Source organism: Ovis canadensis, chromosome 6 (genome assembly GCF_042477335.2).
Source record: "Ovis canadensis isolate MfBH-ARS-UI-01 breed Bighorn chromosome 6, ARS-UI_OviCan_v2, whole genome shotgun sequence".
NCBI lineage: Eukaryota > Metazoa > Chordata > Mammalia > Artiodactyla > Bovidae > Ovis > Ovis canadensis.
In genome coordinates, this window is record NC_091250.1 from 132,354,443 (window position 1) to 132,373,614 (window position 19,172).

General features: G+C 44.0%; 1 protein-coding gene and 1 non-coding gene across 28 annotated transcripts in view; one reads left to right on the top strand and one right to left on the bottom strand.

The window, feature by feature from the left end:
- ADD1 (adducin 1) overlaps positions 1 to 19,172 on the bottom strand; it is a 91,043-nt gene that overhangs the window by 50,834 nt on the left and 21,037 nt on the right. The gene's annotated exons all lie outside the window — the stretch shown is intronic.
- On the top strand, positions 4,727 to 4,830 carry LOC138443077 (U6 spliceosomal RNA). Its single transcript, XR_011258002.1, has one exon. It is a non-coding gene; the product is annotated as a U6 spliceosomal RNA (small nuclear RNA).

Genomic DNA, 19,172 nt, shown 5'->3' on the forward strand with positions numbered 1-19,172 from the left:
CAAAGAGGCCTCTGGGTAGGCTGACATCGCTTACTGCAGAGGGGAGGCCTCCTCCCTTTTTGACTTCCAAGGAGCCTTTCTGGGCATGTGCAGTCAGGGAGGGCCCCCGACTTCGAAAAAGAGCGATATGTGCTTTCTCTCTTCTCTGGACAGGCCTCCGCTCTCCTCCCTCTCACTACTTTGGAATGTCTGTCTGTCCACAGGGGAGGAACTCCGGCCCCTCAGCCAGGGGCCCATCCAGCCCCCGCCTCAATCTGCTTGGCGTCCTTATGCAGGCGGGACCTTGGGACACAGACTCGACTACAGGGGGAAGGCCGTGTACAGAGGCCCCTCACCGTCTCAGAAGGAACCTGCCCTGCTGATACCCTGACCGGGCACGTCTGGTTTCCAGAACTGAGACGATAACCTCCTGGTTCCAGTCGCCCAGGCTGTGGGGCTATTCATGGCAGCCCTGGGACACAGAGAGAGGGCCGCCAGGAAAGCTTCACAGGAGAGATGCTTTTAGAGCTAAGTGGTACTTCCAGGTTGGCTTGGGGCAGTAGGCAGTCACCTGGTCAATGAACATCTCTGGGAGGGCTCCGTAAGGTTTGCACCCAGAATGAAACAAGACACACTCAATTAAACAGAAGCTGGTCTCACCAAAAAAAAGGGAGGGGGTGGGCAGCTAGATGAGGTGATGTGCATGTTAAATAACTGGATCGTGGGGATCATTTCACGACACAGATACACATCAAATCATCACGCTGTATACTTTAAACATATTACAGGCAAATATACCTCAATAAAGCCAGAAAAAACGCATGAAACAAAACAAAGTGGCGCCTTCGCTGGAAAGAGTGACAAGACTTTAAACCAGTTTGGCGGAGCTAACACTGAAGGCTGAGCCCAGTGCAGCACAGAAAGTCCACACCCTGCCCGGCGCCTCGGTGGGGAAGCAGAAGGGACAAACAAGTCCCCATCAGAAATTCATTCCAAATCCTCAGAAACCTTCCACTGTGGAAGGGGTGCTCAGCCAGGCAACGAAAGGGGAAGCTCTAGCACCCCCTGACAAAGGAGCCCCCTCCCAAGAGCGACAGAGCACCAGCACAGCGAGCCGCACCCCCACGGCCTACCTGGCTGCTGGCCCACGCCCCGCGGAGGACAGACACCTGCCTTCTGGTTAAGACTCCTCTTCACAGCTTCAGGGAGCTCTGTGCCCTGCCTGGGGGCCCGCGGCTCACTGAAAGCCTTTAAGTACTCTGATCAGATCCCTTCTATTCCTGGGTCTCCAGATGTTCCCCTGGAGACGGAACTGCTCAAAAGTTCAAGATAAGCTCTGCTTACTAAGTGGTAATCACTGATCTAAAATTCACTTTTTACATGTATTAACTCATTTTCCCTACAGATAAGGAAACTGAGAGGCACGAAGCAGTGAAGAGCCGATAGCAGGGTTACTGGGATCTTAACTCAGGCTGCCTGGCACCAGGCCACCTGCTTTTAACACTACCACACATTAACTTCTCACCCTCACGGGTCCACAAGCTCAAATTTGAAAAAAATGAAAGGGTAAAATTGAATCAAAGCAGTGCTGCCTAGCCGAGCTACCTACTCTCATACTCGTTCCAATGAGGAAATATCTGGGTGGGCCCTCTTGCTCCTCTGCTTTAGGATGAATGATTTAACAGGTTCCCGGCTTGAATCTCCCACACTCTGCAACGTTTTTACAGTTACACAGCTGCTGTTTTCCTTTGCTGTAGCATTTAATCAATTTTTTGGTGTATTACAGAGATTCCAGTCACTTGCTGAAGGTCACACAGCCATGGTGGAAAAACAAGACTCTTAAATTAAGACTGTGCTTTAAAGACTGCACTCTCATTGCTTCTGCTAAACAGCCCTTCTGTGCGGAGGAAAGGATTCTCCCCTCTATGGACAGTAATGGGCAGAGGACAGACCCCTGGGTTAGGTATCAGTGGTTAGTCCCACTAGTTCCACCGTATAATTTCAACACTTAGGAAGTCCTCACCTATTAAGTAAAAATACCTTCTTAACTTAATGGTTAAATGAGAAAATGTATCTGAAAGCACCTAAGGGAAAAAAAACAATAAAACAGGATAGAGGCTCGTCATCATCTCCATGACTCACAAACTCCATACCAAATAGTCCTCAAATCCAGCTGAGGAAAATGCACGGGATGAGAAGAGTGACCGATGCGTGAACTGGGCGAGGACAGCGCCACGGGCCACCGCAGAGGGCGTGCTTCCACAGAGACTAGCTCACTCCGACAGCCCTGCGGGAGTTCCTGAGGCCTCGAGATAAGTAAGCGGCCACTCAGAACCTGAACCCAAGACCACCGGTTCCAAACGCCACGCTCACCCACAGCTGCCACACAGGAAGTCACAAGGTGGACAATGGCCAAGAGCAGGCAGCACACTGGAGTCTAACCACCCCACCAATGGCCCCACAACAGGCCTCAAAACAATCTAAGTGGGTGAACGGTGGAGAGGAATATAAAATCACTTTCTGCTGGGAGCCAGCTCGGGAGATCCCACCCATGACAAGGTCATGCGGAAGACACCTGACGAGCAAGATGGATCAGGACTTGAGGGACCCCCTGGACCTGCTCGAGCATCTGTCCCAAAAACCAGAATCTGTCTGTCTTACTATTTTATATCTTTCACCAACTCTTCTGACATTAACAGGGGGCTATCCCCGATCACCTTTTTCTGCAAAAAGTTAACTTAGGGCTTTAGTGAATAAGTCTCCTGGACATGATAGGAGTGTTTGAATTCAAACCCCTCTGATGGCTTTCTAGCATGCCCGACAGGTTTATCCAGACTCTTGAAGCTACGCATGTGATTGTTTACAGCCTCCCAACCGTGAGAGGCACGGGAAGCCTAAAACATTCTAAAAATATACAGCCTTTCGAAGAGTTAAAAACTGTTAGAGTAGTGCTGGTGTAGGATTTCACTGCTGAGCCAATGCTTGCTGCCAAGTTCCCATATCCCTTATCCATTGTGCACCTGGGAGTGCATTAGTTAACATAGTTGGAATGTAAGAAAAACAAGTAGTAGCCTTGGAATTAACCACATCAGACCTCTGAGCTAATAAGCTCTTTCTTTGATGTAACCCACTGCACCTTTGCTCCATGAGAATGTAACTCTGTTTGGTATTTTCTGAGCCTGACACAGATTAGAGGTATAAAGAAAAAACACTTCAAGGGAAAAGAAGTTTTTTGGTTGATCAATACGTATCAAGGAAAGAGTCATAAAATGTTAACAGGCCTCCTGGCCAGAAGATAATGTACACAACATAAGACCCTTGTTTATGGGAAAGATTTGCAGAAAAATCCTGGTTTCGGTAAGGGCAAAACTGCTGGCATGTTTGGGCTGACTCTCCATGACCTTGCATCTTTCATTACCCTCTATGTACAACTCAGGGTATAAAAGCTCCTTTTGAAAATAAAGTTACGGGCCTCGCTCACCAAAGCTTGGTCACCCCATGTCACTCTTTCATTTCCTTTCACCAATGCCATCCGTCCTGAGGGCATCCCTGGACTCTGCTGAGGCTGGACCCCAGCAACTTTCCATTACTAATTTCATAAAATTCTGCTAAATTCACTAAATTACTAAACTCACAAAATTCATCCAAGCAAACAAAAAAACGCTATTTGAAGTAACACCCATTACTTCCAATAGCACGTGAGCAAATATTAGCCAGGATACTCTTAAGTGCTTTCAAGAAGTAACTTCACAAAGGAAACTACAGTTCAGATTTCATGAGAGGAATCCAGGAGAAATAATCTCATGTGTTGCTGTTGTTAAGTCGCTAAGTCATGTAAAACTCTATGAGACCCCATGGGCTGCAGCATGCCAGGCTTCCCTGTCCTTCACCACCTCCCAGGTATCTCACAAATTAGCAAATAACTACCCCTCCACAGGAGGGTCTCCACCACAGTTCCTATACCAATGCACATATTCTGAGATGTTCATGCCCAGAACACATGCAGGAAAAAAAAGAACTCGACTCTACCCTCTGGCCACGCCAACCACTGTCTCTCTTTAGTTCCTTCATGACAGTGGTAACCGTCCTTCAGCTCCGTTGCTAGTGTCATTTTCTTGGCTGTATCTTTCCTGAAGCAATGACTTTCAAAATTTACAGTTTAACTGAAACGAAACATTTTCTCAATTTAATTCCATGAGGGCATGGAATTTTATCTTTCCAGGAAGAAGGAGGAAGGTAGCAAAGCTTGGCAGGGCTGTAAGTAAGGAAGATTAAAACACCACAAAAACAAGCAAGCAGCTTTTTCAGAATTTAATGGTCAGTAACTAAATGTTCCAATTTGTGAAGTAACTGGTTCTGTGGAAGACAAATGATAAAAGAAAGCTTTGAAGGAATTACTCAGCCGAGACTTATAAACCAAGAACAACAAAACTGTTGAGAATGCTAAGATACACATACTCTGTCCACACAGACACTGGAACATGAGCGCTTCGTCAACTCTGGGACTTCTGAAAACGGTGTCAGCTTTCCCACTTTAGAGCGAGGCAGGAAGTACTTAAAATCACAAGAATCAGTCTCAGTAAAAATCTGCCACAGGTTTACTCTCTGAAAAGTATTAATATTTATATCAGCTGATGGAGACTGAAAACCCTTTATACTATGAAATAATTATGAGCACACAAATTCTTAGTGGTCTCAATTTCACAAAAATAAGGATATACTATTAAGTGAAAAAAAGCAAGGTACAGTGCTCACTTCAGCAGCACATATACTGAAACTGGACCGACCCAGAGATTAGCACGGCCTCTGTGCAAGGATGGCACACAAATTCATGACGTGTTCCACATTTTCAAAAAAAGCAAGATAAGAGAACAGCGTATCTAGAGTTCCTCTTGCGGCAGGAGGAAGGATAAGAAAAACACTCAGATTTGCTTGTATTTGCAAAAAGAAATGTAGGAAGAAATGACTAGAAATTTAAGACGGTGGTGTGTACTTTTAAGGAATGGAGGGATCCAGGCAGATGAAGGATAGAGAAGGCCAGCAGAGTCCTTGTTGTACAAATATACATTTTTTAAAGTTAAATTCATAAAAAGAAAAAGTTTAAAAATAAAACACCATAAAGCACATAAATAAAATCCTAAGCATCCCTGAAGGTATAAATCAACAGCATACACAGTTATCTTGTACTTCCAGCAGGGTAATGACATCAAGCATCTGTCTTGAAGTTTTATACTTTGATATATAGTCTGTTGGGCACCTACTGACCTGGGCAGTTCATCTTTCAGTGTCACCTCTGAATGATCATGACTAGGTCAGGGCATCTGGAGAAATATCAATAACCTCAGATACGCCAATGGCACCACCCTTATGGCAGAAAGCAAAGAGGAACTAATAAGCCTGTTGATGAAAGTGAAAGAGACTGAAAAAGTTGGCTTAAAACTCAACATTCAGAAAACTAAGATCATGGTATCTGGTCCCATTACTTTATGGCAAACAGATGGGGACACAATGCAAATAGTAGAGAGTTTATTTTGGGGGGCTCCAAAATCACTGCAGATGGGGACTGCAGCCATGAAAATAAAAGATGCTTGCTCTTTGGAAGAAAAGCTGTGACCAAACTAGACAACATTTCCAGTGGTCATGTATGGATCTGAGAGCTGGACTATAAAGAAAGCTGAGTGCCGAAGAATTGATGCTTTTGAACTGTGGTGTTGAAGAAGACTCTTGAGAGTCCTTTGGACTGCAAGAGGTCCAACCAGTCCATCCTAAAGGAGATCAGTCCTGGGTGTTCATTGGAAGGACTGATGCTGAAGCTGAAACTCCAATACTTTGGTCACCTGATGTGAAGAACTGACTCATTGGAAAAGACCCTGATGCTGGGGAAGACTGAAGGTGGGAGGAGAAGGGGACAACAGAGGATGAGATAGTTGGATGGCATCACCGACTCGATGAACCTGAGTTTGATTGAACTCCAGGAGTTGGTGATGGACAGGGAAGCCTGGCGTGCTACAGTCCATGGGGTCGCAAAGTGTCAGACACAACTGAGCGACTGAACTGAACTGATATATACTGTTAAGTATTTTAGCAGGGTGGCCCTATCCTGACTTTCAGGTGATAAAATGTAGGTTCTAAAGAGACTGTCTTATCTCAAGGCAGAAATATTAACCAAACTTTCAAGTGAGTTAAGAAAGTATTCCGTTAATGAGCCCCTTATAGTCAGTCTTCCAAAATGATTCTGTTCACATCAGAAGTATTTATGACTGAATATTTCTTTAAATCAGTACTGGCTCCACTGTGCAGCCACTGCTTATTTCCAACTTACCGAAAGCAATGGAGTTCTTGGCCTCTAAACAGGGCGTTTCATCCCATAAGGAATCAACGGAATATGAAGTACCTCCCTTCCCAAGTTAGGGAATGACAGGCAAGATTTACTGCTGAAGAACAGGGCACTCAGCACACTGGCCTTGAAGTCCGAAGTTATGAGGGAAATACAGTCGTCTTATCCGTTCCGAAAGCCGACCAGGTCTTCCACATGTCCAGTCTAAGCATCTCACACTGCGGGCTGGCGCACAGGAGGTGCTTGGTAACAGTGTGAGAGCCTGAAGAGCTGCAGGCAGCGCAGCAGGCCTGAGGACCCTGAGAGCCTTCCTGACGCAACGCTGTCAGGATCTCCGTGGTAGCTTAAACCTAACCCCTTCATTTCAGAACTAGGAGACTGAGGCTCAGAAGCAGCAGCAGATGGCCCTGGGCACACTGGGAATCACGGGCAGAGAGCAGCGACTTGGTGTGTCTGAGTCAGGCTGAGGGCAAGCCGGAGGTCCACTGGGCTGCTTACCGCTAGACCCTGAACTTCTGAAGTCGCTTAGCTTCTCTCTGGACATCAGTTTCATCACCTATAAATGGATGCTGCCATGGAAACCTCAAGGGCTATGATAAAAATCAGAAATGCTACTTAGAGAGTATTTAGCAGTGTTTGCCAGTGGACACACATAAAAGGGCGGCTATGATTACTGGACAAGGCTGGGTCCAAAGTGTCCTGGTCAGGTTTTATGGACATTCCACAACACCAAATTCCTTCTTGCTTGCTTTATTTTTACTGTTGGTGAAAAATAACTGAAAATTTCAGACACCTATGACAACTACAGCTGGTTTCAAAAACATATTACAAGATATTGTCTTGTATGTCTAGTTTCTCATTGTTCTTACCACCATAGGAATTTCCTATGTTAACATCCAAAACACTTCTGAAGGCTTTAATAATTCCAAATGATATTTGAAGGGGAAAATCATGAAGGTCTTAAACTGAATGGAATGGCCTAATTTTCATTTTCTCATAATATGGAAAAATGGCCAAAACCAATTGAAACAAAGGAAAATTATGCCTCAAACTGCATATATTTTATTAGTCTTTATTTAATCAAAATGTGCTGTTTCAACAAACACAGCACTACTGAGGTAGAGGGGAGATTTCCAACTCTGACAGGCTCCGTCCACATTTGGGCCACAGAAGCTACAGACCCCAGAAATGACTTTTCAAACGCGACTGAAAGTAGAAGCCGAAGGACGTCCTCAGTGAGTGCCCACTGAGCTCCTTTTGCTGCTGTTCAGTCGCTAAGCCGTGTCCAACTCTGCAACCCCGTGGGCTGCAGCACGCCAGGCTCCTCCGTCCTTCTCTACCTTCTGGAGTTTGCTCAAACTCATGTCCACTGAGCTGGCAATGCTATCCAACCATCTCATCCTCTGTCGCCCCCTTCTCCTCCTGCCCTCAATCTTTCCCAACATCAGGGTCCTTCCAGTAAGTCAACTCTTCACATCAAGTGGCCAAAGTATTGGAGCTTCAGCTTCAGCATGAGTCGTTCCAATGAATATTCAGGACTAATTTCCTTTAGGATGGACTGGCTGGATCTCCTTGCAGTCCAAGGGACTCTCAAGAGTCTTCTCCAACCACAGTTCAAAAGCATCAATTCTTTGGCGCTCAGCCTTCTTTACTGTCCAACTCTCACACTGATACATGACTACTGACTATACGGACCTTTGTTTGCACAGTGATGAATGCCTCTGCTTTTTACTATGCTGTCTAGGTCTCTCCTATCCACAGAGCAAGCGTCTTTTAATTTCATGGCTGCAGTGGTTTTGGAGCCCAGGAAAATAAAATCTGTCACCGCTCCCACTTTTTCCCCAACTATTTGCATGAAGCAATGGACCACATGGCATGATCTTAGTTTTTTGCTCCTACCATGAAGCTAACACAGGCCAGGCACTGTGTTAGCTTCAATCTGGATGCTTGGAGACTCGATGCACAGAACAATCTCTGCCTTCAGGAAACATGCACTCGCAGAGGGGCCAGGCAGCAGGAGAGCTGCACAAACAACTTACACAGTGCCACGGGCAGGGGACGGGGAGGGTGGGGGTGGGGCGGTCAGTGGCAGCATTAAGACAGGGCTCCCGAGGTGGCATCAGAGGCGGTGAGAGTGACAGGCACTCCAGTAACAGCTACAGCCAGGCCAGGAGTGAAGAGTAGCTTTGTTTGGGAGTGGGAAAAGGGGATGAAAGTAAATCTGCTTATCATCATTTTCTTTAAGGACTGAGATATTTCAGTTACGTCTTGGTAAATAAGCAAAAAAAGATATTAACACTAGGAGGGGCCTTCATACCCATGTCCAAAACAGAACTCTTAATCGTGCCCCAGCCTAGCCTCCCTGCCTACACTCAAACTCCTCTAACACATTCTCCATAAAAACACAATCAAATCAGGCCCTCCTCCTACCTGATTCCTATCAGTGACTTCCCACAGTCCCTGAGTAAATCTGAACGGCTGATGCCAGCCAGCAGGGACCTTTCCAGCTAGGGCCCAGCAATCTTTTTGCCTCCCTGTCCCAGATAAACTGGCTTCCTTTTTCTGCAAAAACACCCAGCTCCTTCCTGCCTCGGAACCTTTAGACCCTTCTCTGCCCAGAACAAATTTACTTTAGCTACTTTGAGCACCTTACTCCTTATCAGTCAGGATTCAGGTCAAATTTCACATCCAAGTTTTGAGAAAAGTTTCCCTCACTGCAAGCTTTAGAGCAGCCCCTCTTCCCAGCTCCCTCACCTCACCCAGGGTTTTCTTCCCTCTCAAGGCATTCATCTGTACTTTCAGAGTACAGACTCTGGACTTCCACTGCTTGAGTGCAAACTCCAGCTCAGCCATGTACTGGCTCTGCAGTTGTTCAGTGGCTAAGCTGCGCGACTCTTTGCAACCTCATGGACTGACACTGGCACGCCAGCTCCCCCGTCTTCACTATCTCCCCGAGGTTGCTCAAACTCATGTCCATTCAGTCGTTGATGCCATCCAAGCATCTCATTCTCTGCTGTCCCTTCTCCTGCCTTCAATCTTTCCCAGCATCAGGGTCTTTATGTGACTCAGCTCCCCCCATCAGGTGGCCAAAGGATTGGAGCTTCAGCACCAGTCCTAACAATGAATATTCAGGGTTGATTTGCTTTAGGACTGACTGGTTTGATCTCCTTGTGTCCAAGGGACTCTCAAAAGTATTCTCCAAAGAAGAAAATAAAAGGGGGGGAGGGTAGTCTTCTCTAGCACAATTTGAAGCATCAATTCTCGGGGCTCAGTCTTCTTCATAATCCAACTTGCATCCACACATGCCTACCGGAAAAATCACAGCTTTGACTGTACAGACCTTTGTCAGCAGAGTGACGACTCTACTTTTTAATACACTGTCTAGATTTGCCATAGCATTTTTTCCAAGGAGCAAGAGTCTTAATTTCATGGCTACAGTCAGCATCTGCAGTGACCTTGGAGCCCAAGAAAATAAAATCCATCACTGCTGCCAATTTTTCCCCTTCTATCTGCCATGAAGTGATGGGACTCAATGCCATGATCTTCGTTTTCTTTTCAATTTTATTTATTTTTTAAACTGAAGGATAACTGCTTTACAGAATTGTGTTGGTTTCTGCCAAACAACAACATGAATCACCCATAGGTATATATATGACCCCTCCCACTTGAACCTCTCTCCCAGCTCCCTCTCCGTCCCAGATCTTAGGTTTTTTGAATGTTGAGTTTTAAGCCAGCTTTTTCACGCTCCTCTTTTACCCTCATCAAGAGGCTCTTTAGTTCCCTTTCGCTTTCTGCCATTAGAGCAGTACCATCTGCCTATCTGAGGTTATTGATATTTCTTCCAGCAATCTTGATTCCAGCTTGTGGTTCATTCAGACCATCATTCCGCCTGACGTATTCTGCATATAACTTAAATAAGCAGGGTAAACTCCTTTCCCAATTTTGAACGAGTTTGTTGTTCCATATCTAGTTCTAACTGCTGCTACTTGACCTGCATACAGGTTTCTCAGGAGGCATGTAGGTGGTCTGGTATTCCCATCTCTTTAAGAATTTTCCACAGCTTCCTGTGATCCACACAGTCAAACGCTTTAGCATAGTCAATGAAGCAGATATTTTTCTGGAATTCATTGCTTTTTCAATGACCAAAATGGATGTTGGCAATCTCATCTCTGGTTCCTCTGCCTTTTCTAAATTCAGCTTGAACATCTGGAAGGTCTCAGTTCACATACTGTTGAAGCCTGGCTTGAAGGATTTTGAGCATTACTCTGCTAGCGTGTGACCTGAGTACAACTGTGTGGTAGTCTGAAAATCCTTTGGCACCACTTTCTTTGGAACTGGAATGAACACTGACCTTTTCCAGTCCTGCGGCCACTGCTGAGTTGTCCAAATTTGCTGGCACACTGAGTGCAGCACTTTCACAGCATCACCTTTCGGGATTTGAAACGGCTCAGCTGGAGCTCCATCGCGTCCACTCGCTTTGTTCCTAGTGGCACTTCCTAACCCCCACTTTTCCTCATATCCCAGGATGTCTGGCTCTAGGCGAGTTTCCACACTATATGGTTGTCCAGGTCTTTAATACCTTTTCTGAATAGTGCTTGTGTGTATTCTTGCCACCTTTTCTTAATCTCTTCTGCTTCTGTTAGGTTGCCCTTTCTCTCCTTTATTGTGCCCATCCTTGCATGAGATATTGCCTTGGAATCTCCATTTTCTTGAAGAGATCGCTAGGCTTTCCCTTTCTCTTCTTTTCATTGTTCACTTAAGAATGTTTTCTTCTCTCTCCTTGCTGTTCTTTGGAACTCTGCGATCTGTTGGGAATATCTTTCCCTTCCTCCTTTGCCTTTTGCTTTTCTTTTCAGCTATCTGTAAGGCCTCCTCAGACAACCACTTTCTCTTCTTGCATTTCTTTTTCTTGGGGATGGTTTTGGCCACCACCTCCTGTACAATGTTACAAACCTCCATCCACAGTTCTTCAGGCACTCTATCAGATCTAACCCCCTGAATCTATTCATCACCTCCACTGTATAATAAGGGATTTGATGTAGGTCATACTTAGTCTAGTGGTTTTCCCTACTTTCTTCAATTTAAGTCTGAATTTGGCAATAAGGAGTTCATGATCTGAGCCACAGTCAGCTCCCGGCCTTGTTTTTGCTAACTGTATAGAGCTTCTCCATCTCTGACTGCGAAGAATATAATCAAGCTGATTTCAGTATTGACCATCTGGTGATGTCCATGTGTAGAGTGATCTCTTGTGTTGTTGGAGGAAGGTGTTTGCTATGACCAGCGGGTTCTCTTGGCAAAGCTCTGTTAGCCTTTGCCCTGCTTCGTTTTGCACTCCAAGGCCAAACTTGCCTATTACTCTACGTATCTCAATTTTCTACTTTTGCATTCTAGACCCCTCTGATGAAGAAAACATCGTTTTCTGGCATTAGTTCTAGAAGGTCCTGTAGATCTTCACAGAACCAGTCAACTTCAGCTTCTTCAGCATTAGTGGTTGTGGCATAGACTTGGATTGTTGTTGAATGGTTGGAATGGTTTAGATGTCGAATGATTTGGAATCAGTGAACTAAAATGGATGGGAATGGGTGAATTTAATTCAGATGACCATTACATCTACTACTGTGGGCAAGAATTCCTTAGAAAAAATGCAGTAGCCCTCACAGTCAACAAGAGTCTGAAATGCAGTACTTGGATGCAGTCTCAAACAAGACAGAATGATCTGTTAGTTTCCAAGGCAAACACGCTGTAAGCTTAGGTAAATTTGTAAATTTCCTTGATCTCACCTTCCACATCTGAACTAAGGAGGCTAACAAACGTGCCCCCGCATAGTGTGCAAAATGTCTAGCATGAATGTGTAACCAACTAACTACACACTAACACACTAAGCGTCAGTTCTTAGCGCTCCCTTCAGAAATTCACTGTCTCCCCGATCAGAATGCAGCCTCTCCAGAGAAGAGGAGACTTACCTCTCTCACTCACTACCGTCTGCACAAGGCTGACACCTAGGAGGCCCTCGATAAACATACACTGAGGAGCAAATACACACTCAGGTCTCACATTTGGGACTGGCAATGCTAATCTAAGTCTGAATTCCAGAGGTATCTGACTGTAAGAAAAGTCATCACTTTGCCCCATTCAATCAAAACTGACGTATGACCAAGAGACTCTGGGGATACAAGCAGTTAACCAAACAAACTCCAAATCTCAGTCCACCACTCACAAGGAAGTTCCAGGCTGCAAACCAAGAATCTGTGTGTCAAACTGGGTTTTATGTTTCAAGTTACCTGGGTATTATGTTTCTAAGAATTACGTCAATTCCCAAAGTTGGCAGACAAAACTAAAGCTGTATCTGTCTCTAGCTGACTGATTTTGGAGACTCAAGCAAGGATAACTCCCAAGGTCAAGAATTAAGAAAAGGAGAATTCTAGACTCATGGTACTAGAGGCCCAGAAAGACTGCAGAGACCCAGCCAAGCAGGTCAGGAAGCATACGCTGACCAGACATACTGAGTGTAGACAATTCTATACAGACTTCGCACAGAGGTCACGCTGCAATCACATGAGGAAGGACCAACCACATGAGCCTAAGATGAGAATGTTTTCACCTTGAATCGACACTCAGCCAAGCAATACCACCAGTGTTAACCAGAATGTGACCCAGTTTTGAAATGATCAAATAGACTGTTCTTTCCCAAGTATGTTATACTGTGGGTCTAGGAAAACCTAGGCACTTTGGCCTTGCAGCCTGACCTTCTGGGGTTAATAAAGGAGAAAAATGGTCCATTTAATCAACTGTTCAATCCAAAGCCTCAAATGAATAATCATGCTTCATTTACTTAGAGGAGGCAATTCTCCTCAGGGCCCATAAGTGTGACAATACCTCAAAATGATTTCCACACAACAGTTCAGAACATTCTGAAAAGCTACAGCATACTTTTGAGTGAACATCAACATTTTAGGATTCGCTGAACTAAAATGGACCAGACTGAGTGAATTTAATTCAGATGACCAGTCTATCTACTACTGTGGGCAAGAATACCTTAAAAGAAACGGAGTAGCCCTCACAGTCAACAAGAGAGTCCAACATGCAGTAGTTGGGTGCAAAATCAAAAACAAGAGAATGATCTCTGTTCATTCCCAAGGCAAACCTTTCACTATCACAGCAATCCAAGCCTATGCCCCAACCAGCTGAAGGAGCTGAAGTTGAACGGCTCTATGACGATCTACAAGACCTTCTAGAACTAGCACCAAAAAAAGATGTCCTTTCCATCACAGGGGACTGGAATGTAAAAGCAGAAGTCAAGAGATACCTGGAGTAACAAGTTTGGTCTTGGGAGAACAAAATAAAGCAAGGCAAAGGCTAACAGAGCTTTGCCAAGAGAACCCACTGGTCCCAGCAAACACGTTCCTCCAGCAACACAAGAGATCACTCTACACATGGACATCACCAGGAATCAGCTTGATTATACTCTTTGCAGCCAAAGATGGAGAAGCTCTATACAGGCAGCAAAAACAAGACCTGGAAGTTGACTAGCTCAGATCACAAACTCCTCATTGCCAAATTCAGACTTAAATTGAAGAAAGTGGGGGAAACCACTAGACCATTCAGGTGTGACCTAAATCAAATTCCTTAATGATTATACAATGGAAATGACAAACAAATATAAGGGATAGAGTTCCTGAAGAACTATGGACGGAGGTTTGTGACATTGTGCAGGAGGCAATGACCAAAACCATCCCCAAGAAAAAGAAATACAGAAAGGGAAAATGGTTGTCTGAGGAGGCCTTACAAAGAGCTGAGAAAAGAAGAGAAGGTAAAAGCAAAGGAGAAAAGGAAAGATATACCCATTTGAATGCAGAGTTCCAAAGAATAGCAAGGAAATATAAGAAAGCCTTCCTCAGTGATCAATGCAAAGAAACAGAGGAAAACAACAGAATGGGAAAGACTAGAGATCTCTTCAAGAAAATTAGAGACACCAGGGGAACACTTTGTACAAAGATGGGCTCGATAAAGAACAGGAACAGTGTGGACCTAACCAAGCAGAAGATATAAGAACAGGTGGCAAGAATATAAAGAACTATACGAAAAAGATCTTCATGACCCAGATAACCTCGATGGTATGATTACTCCCCTAGAGCCAGACATCCTGGAATTCGAAGTAAAGTGGGCCTTAGGAAGCATCACTATGAACAAAGCTAGTGGAGGTGACGGAATTCCAGCTGAGCTACTTTCATCCTAAAAGATGATGCTGTTAAAGTGATGCACTCAATATGCCAGCAAATTTGAAAACTCAGCAGTGGCCACAGGACTGGAAAAGGTCAGTTTTCATTCCTATCCCAAAGAAAAGCAATGCCAAAGAATGTTCAAACTACTGCACAACTGCACTTATCTCACACGCTAGCAAAGCAATGCCCAACATTCTCCAAAACAGGCTTCAACAGTACGTGAACCAAGAACTTCCAGATGTTCAAGCTGGATTTAGAAAAGGCAGGGGAACCAGCAATCAAATTGCCAACATCCAATGGATCATAGAATAAGCAAGAGAATTTCAGAAAAAAGATGTACTTCTGCTTCACTGGCTATGATAAAGCCTTTGACTACGTGGATCACAATAAACTGTAGAAAATTCTTAAAGAGATGGGAATATCAGACCACCTTACCTGCCTCCTGAGAAGAATCTGTATTCAGGTCAAGAACCAACAGTTAGAACCAGACAAGGAACAATGGACTGCTTCCAAATTGGGAAAAGAATACATCGATGGTATATACTGTCACCCTGCTTATTTGGCTTCTATGCAGAGCACATCATGAGAAATGCCGCACTGGATGAAGTACAAGCTGGAATCAAGACTGCTGGGATAATATGGATAATATCAATAATCTCAGATATGCAGATAACACCACCATTATGGTAGAAAGCAAAGAGCAACTAAAGAGCCTCTTGATGAAAGTGAAAAAGGAGAGTGAAAAAGCTGGCTTAAAATTCAACATTCAGAAAACTAAGATCGTGGCATCTGGTCCCATCGTTTCATGGCAAATAGATGGGGAAACAGTGGAAACACAAGAGGTTTTATTTTCTTTGACTCCAAAATCAGTGCAGGTGGTGATCACAGTCATGAAATTAAAAGATGCTTGCTCCTTGGAAAAAAGCTATGACCAACCTAGACAGCATATTAAAAAGCAGAGCTATTACTTTGCTGACAAAGGTCCATCCAGTCAAGGCTGTGGTTTTTCCAGTAGTCATGTACGGATGTGATAGCTGGATCATAAAGAAAGTTGAGCACCGAAGAATTGATGCTTTTGAACTGTGGTGTTGGAGAAGACTCTTGAGAGTCCCTTGGATAGCAAGGAGATCAAACCAGTCTATCCTAAAGGAAATTAATCCTGAATATTCATTGGAAGGACTGATGCTGAAGTTGAAGTCCCAATACTTTGGCCACCTGATGCGAAGAACTGACTCACTAGAAAAGATCCTAATGCTGGGGAAGATTGAGAGCAGGAGGAGAAGGGGATGACAGAGGATGAGATGGTTGGATGGTATCATGGACTCAATGGACCTGAGTTTGAGCGAGCCCTGGGAGATGGTGATGGACAAGGAAGGCTGGTGTGCTTCAGTCCATGGGGTGTAAAGAGTTGGACACAACTGAGTGATTGAACTGAACAGCATATTTTAACAAGCCAATAAAAATACAAAGCACTCTCAAATAACTGCAACAGGATAAATAAAATAACCCCCAAATGTTCGGTTCAGTTCAGTCTCAAGAGTCTTCTCCAACACCACAGTTCAAAAGGATCAACTCTTTGGCGCTCAACTTTCTTCACAGTCCAACTCTGACATCCATACATGACCACTGGAAAAACCATAGCCTTGACTAGATGGACCTTTGTTGACAAAGTAATGTCTCTGCTTTTCAATATGCTATCTAGGTTGGTCATAACTTTCCTTCCAAGGAGCAGGCATCTTTTAATTTCATGGCTGCAATCACCATCTGCAGTGATTTTGGAGCCCCCCAAAAATAAAGTCTGACACTGTTTCCCCATCTATTTCCCATGAAGTGATGGGACCAGATGCCATGATCTTCGTTTTCTGAATGTTGAGCTTTAAGCCAACTTTTTCACTCTCCTCTTTCACTTTCATCAAGAGGCTTTTTAGTTCCTCTTCACTTTCTGCCATAAGGGTGGTGTCATCTGCATATCTGAGGTTATTGATATTTCTCCCAGCAAGCTTGATTCCAGCTTGTGCTTCCTCCAGCCCAGCGTTTATCATGATGTATTCTGTATGTAAGTTAAATAAGCAGGGTGACAATATACGGCCTTGACATACTCCTTTTTCTATTTGGAACCAGTCTGTTGTTCCATGTCCAGTTCTAACTGTTGCTTCCTGACCTGCATATAGGTTTCTCAAGAGGCAGGTCAGGTGGTCTGGTATTCCCATCTCTCTCAGAATTTTCCACAGTTTATTGTGATCCACACAGTCAAAGGCTTTGGCATGGTCAATAAAGCAGAAATAGATGTTTTTCTGGAACTCTCTTGCATTTTCGGTGATCCAGCGGATGTCGGCAATTTGATCTCTGGTTCCTCTGCTTTTTCTAAAACCAGCTTGAACATCTGGAAGTTCACGGTTCACGTATTGCTGAAGTCTGGCTTGGAGAATTTTGAGTCTTTTAAAAAATCCTAGTGTGGGACCTTGCCTAGAGTGGAAGCTCAAAAAACAGTTGTTAAATGAAACAGTATAAACTGGAAAAGAAAGTTTACAGCATAAGTAACTCTCCACATGGGTTAGGATAGGATGAAATAAAAAGTTTCAGTTCCTTTTTAGCTCACATACTCTGAAAAGGAAGCAGAGGTATAGAAAAGTGTCCCTTATTTGATGGAGCGGAAGTGGCTGCTTTATTTGGTATCTCTCTGATTAGCAGGAAAGGATGAATGCTTTTCATATGTTTATTTACATCTGAAATTTCCATTACTATCTATTAATTTCTCTGTCCACCTGCCTATCTATTGAAATCGTGATGTATTTATTCCTACAAATTTGAATTAAACTATATATTTACAATGACCTTTTGTCATATTTGACATTTCCAGACTATTATCTTCCATAGTTTTATTTTTCAATGAGCAAACATTTTAGCATTTTAATATTTTGGTCTGCAAACCTCTTCCTTCGAATTCTTCTGCTTTTAAATAGAAAGTTATTCCTTCATTGGCACATGTATGAGAAACTGTTCCAAGACAGTTTTAGGAATTCTCTCTGATAAACAATATTTTGCTTTTTCTCTACAGTCTCTATAATTTTCAGCATCTTTCCTGAATCCATTTGGAGTTTACTGTGATGGCTCTTTCCCAGTGACCTCACTGCCTTCTCTCTGGAGACTGAGGGCTATGCTTCTCCCTCCCCACCAGGCCCAATGGTGACCGTTTCAGCTCCGCACCAGCAGCACCCGCTACTGTCTTATCATCTTCACTGTCAACTTTTTCACCTCAGTTTCCTCATTTGTAATAAAATATGTTCAAATCATATTTCAAGGCTATTGGGACAATTAGAAAAAATAAGTGTAAACTATCTCCTACAATGTCTGGCACAGTGAGTACCCGACAAGCAGGAAATATTTTAATTATCTAATATCTGATGAGAATGTGAAAGCACTTGCTAAAAAGGTTCATTTCAAAAGCTTCAAGAACGTTAAGTTTAACCAACTAAAAATAAAAATACATTAATTAAAAACATTCTATTAAAACGACTATGTTCTGTCAACACATGGAGCACAAATAAAGAAGTGAAGCTTCTCACTCTAACTCAATTTCTAAATCAATTCTGTAGTGTAGGTTACTGAAAGAGACTTGGGTGTGGTTTTAAAAACAACTCTGGGTGAGGCAGCCAAAGATAAGCCAACCAACCATCTGTTCAACTGAACAAATTCAACTGAACTGTAATGCACCCTATTCTGTTTATATTTCCAAAATCTGAGAGAGAATACTGATACACAAAACATCTGGCTTGGGTCTTCATAAAAATTCCGCTAGCCTCTCAATGCTGATTAATAAATGTACTCAATTCATATCTAGAGTAGAGACCCTCAAGCCAAGCTTCCTGGGTTCTGATCCCAGTTTACCATTTTCTAGCTGCATAACCTTTAGCCACATTTTTAATCTCTCTATAAACTTCCCAAGTGGCTCAGTGATAAAGAATCCGCCTGCCAATGCAGGAGACGCAGGAGAGGGGGGTTCGATCCCTGGGTGGGGAAGATCCCCTGTATAAAGAAATGGCAACCCACTCCAGTGTTCTTGCCTGGAAAATCTCATGGACAGGGAGTCTGCAGGCTACAGCCCATGGGATCACAAAGAGCCCAACACAACTAAGCAACTGAGCACACACACGCGCCCTACACTTCAGTGTCTTCACCTGCCAGTGGGAATGACGGCATTATCTACTTCCTTACGACTAAATGAGTTAATGTATGTCAAATGCTTCATACAGTGCTTGGCACACAGTAAATAGAACAAATGGCTGTTGTTGTTGCTCATTACTATTATTTCAAGCAGCATTAGCATCTTTAAAGACTGACTGAGGGCCTCCTTGGTAGCTCAGTGATAGAGTCCACTTGCCAATTCAGCAGACGGCGGTTTGATCCCTGGTCCAGGAGGATTCCACATCTGTGGCGCAGCTAAGCCCAGGCAGCACAACTACTGAGCCTGTGCTCCCGAGTCTGGGAATCACAGCTACTGAGCCCATGTGCCACAAGTACTGAAGCCTGCGTGCCTTAAGAGACCCCAACAGGAGGAGCCGCTGCAAGGAGAAGCCTGCCGCCACCATTAGAGACTAGCCCCTGCTCGCCACAACTGGAGAAAAGCCCTCGCA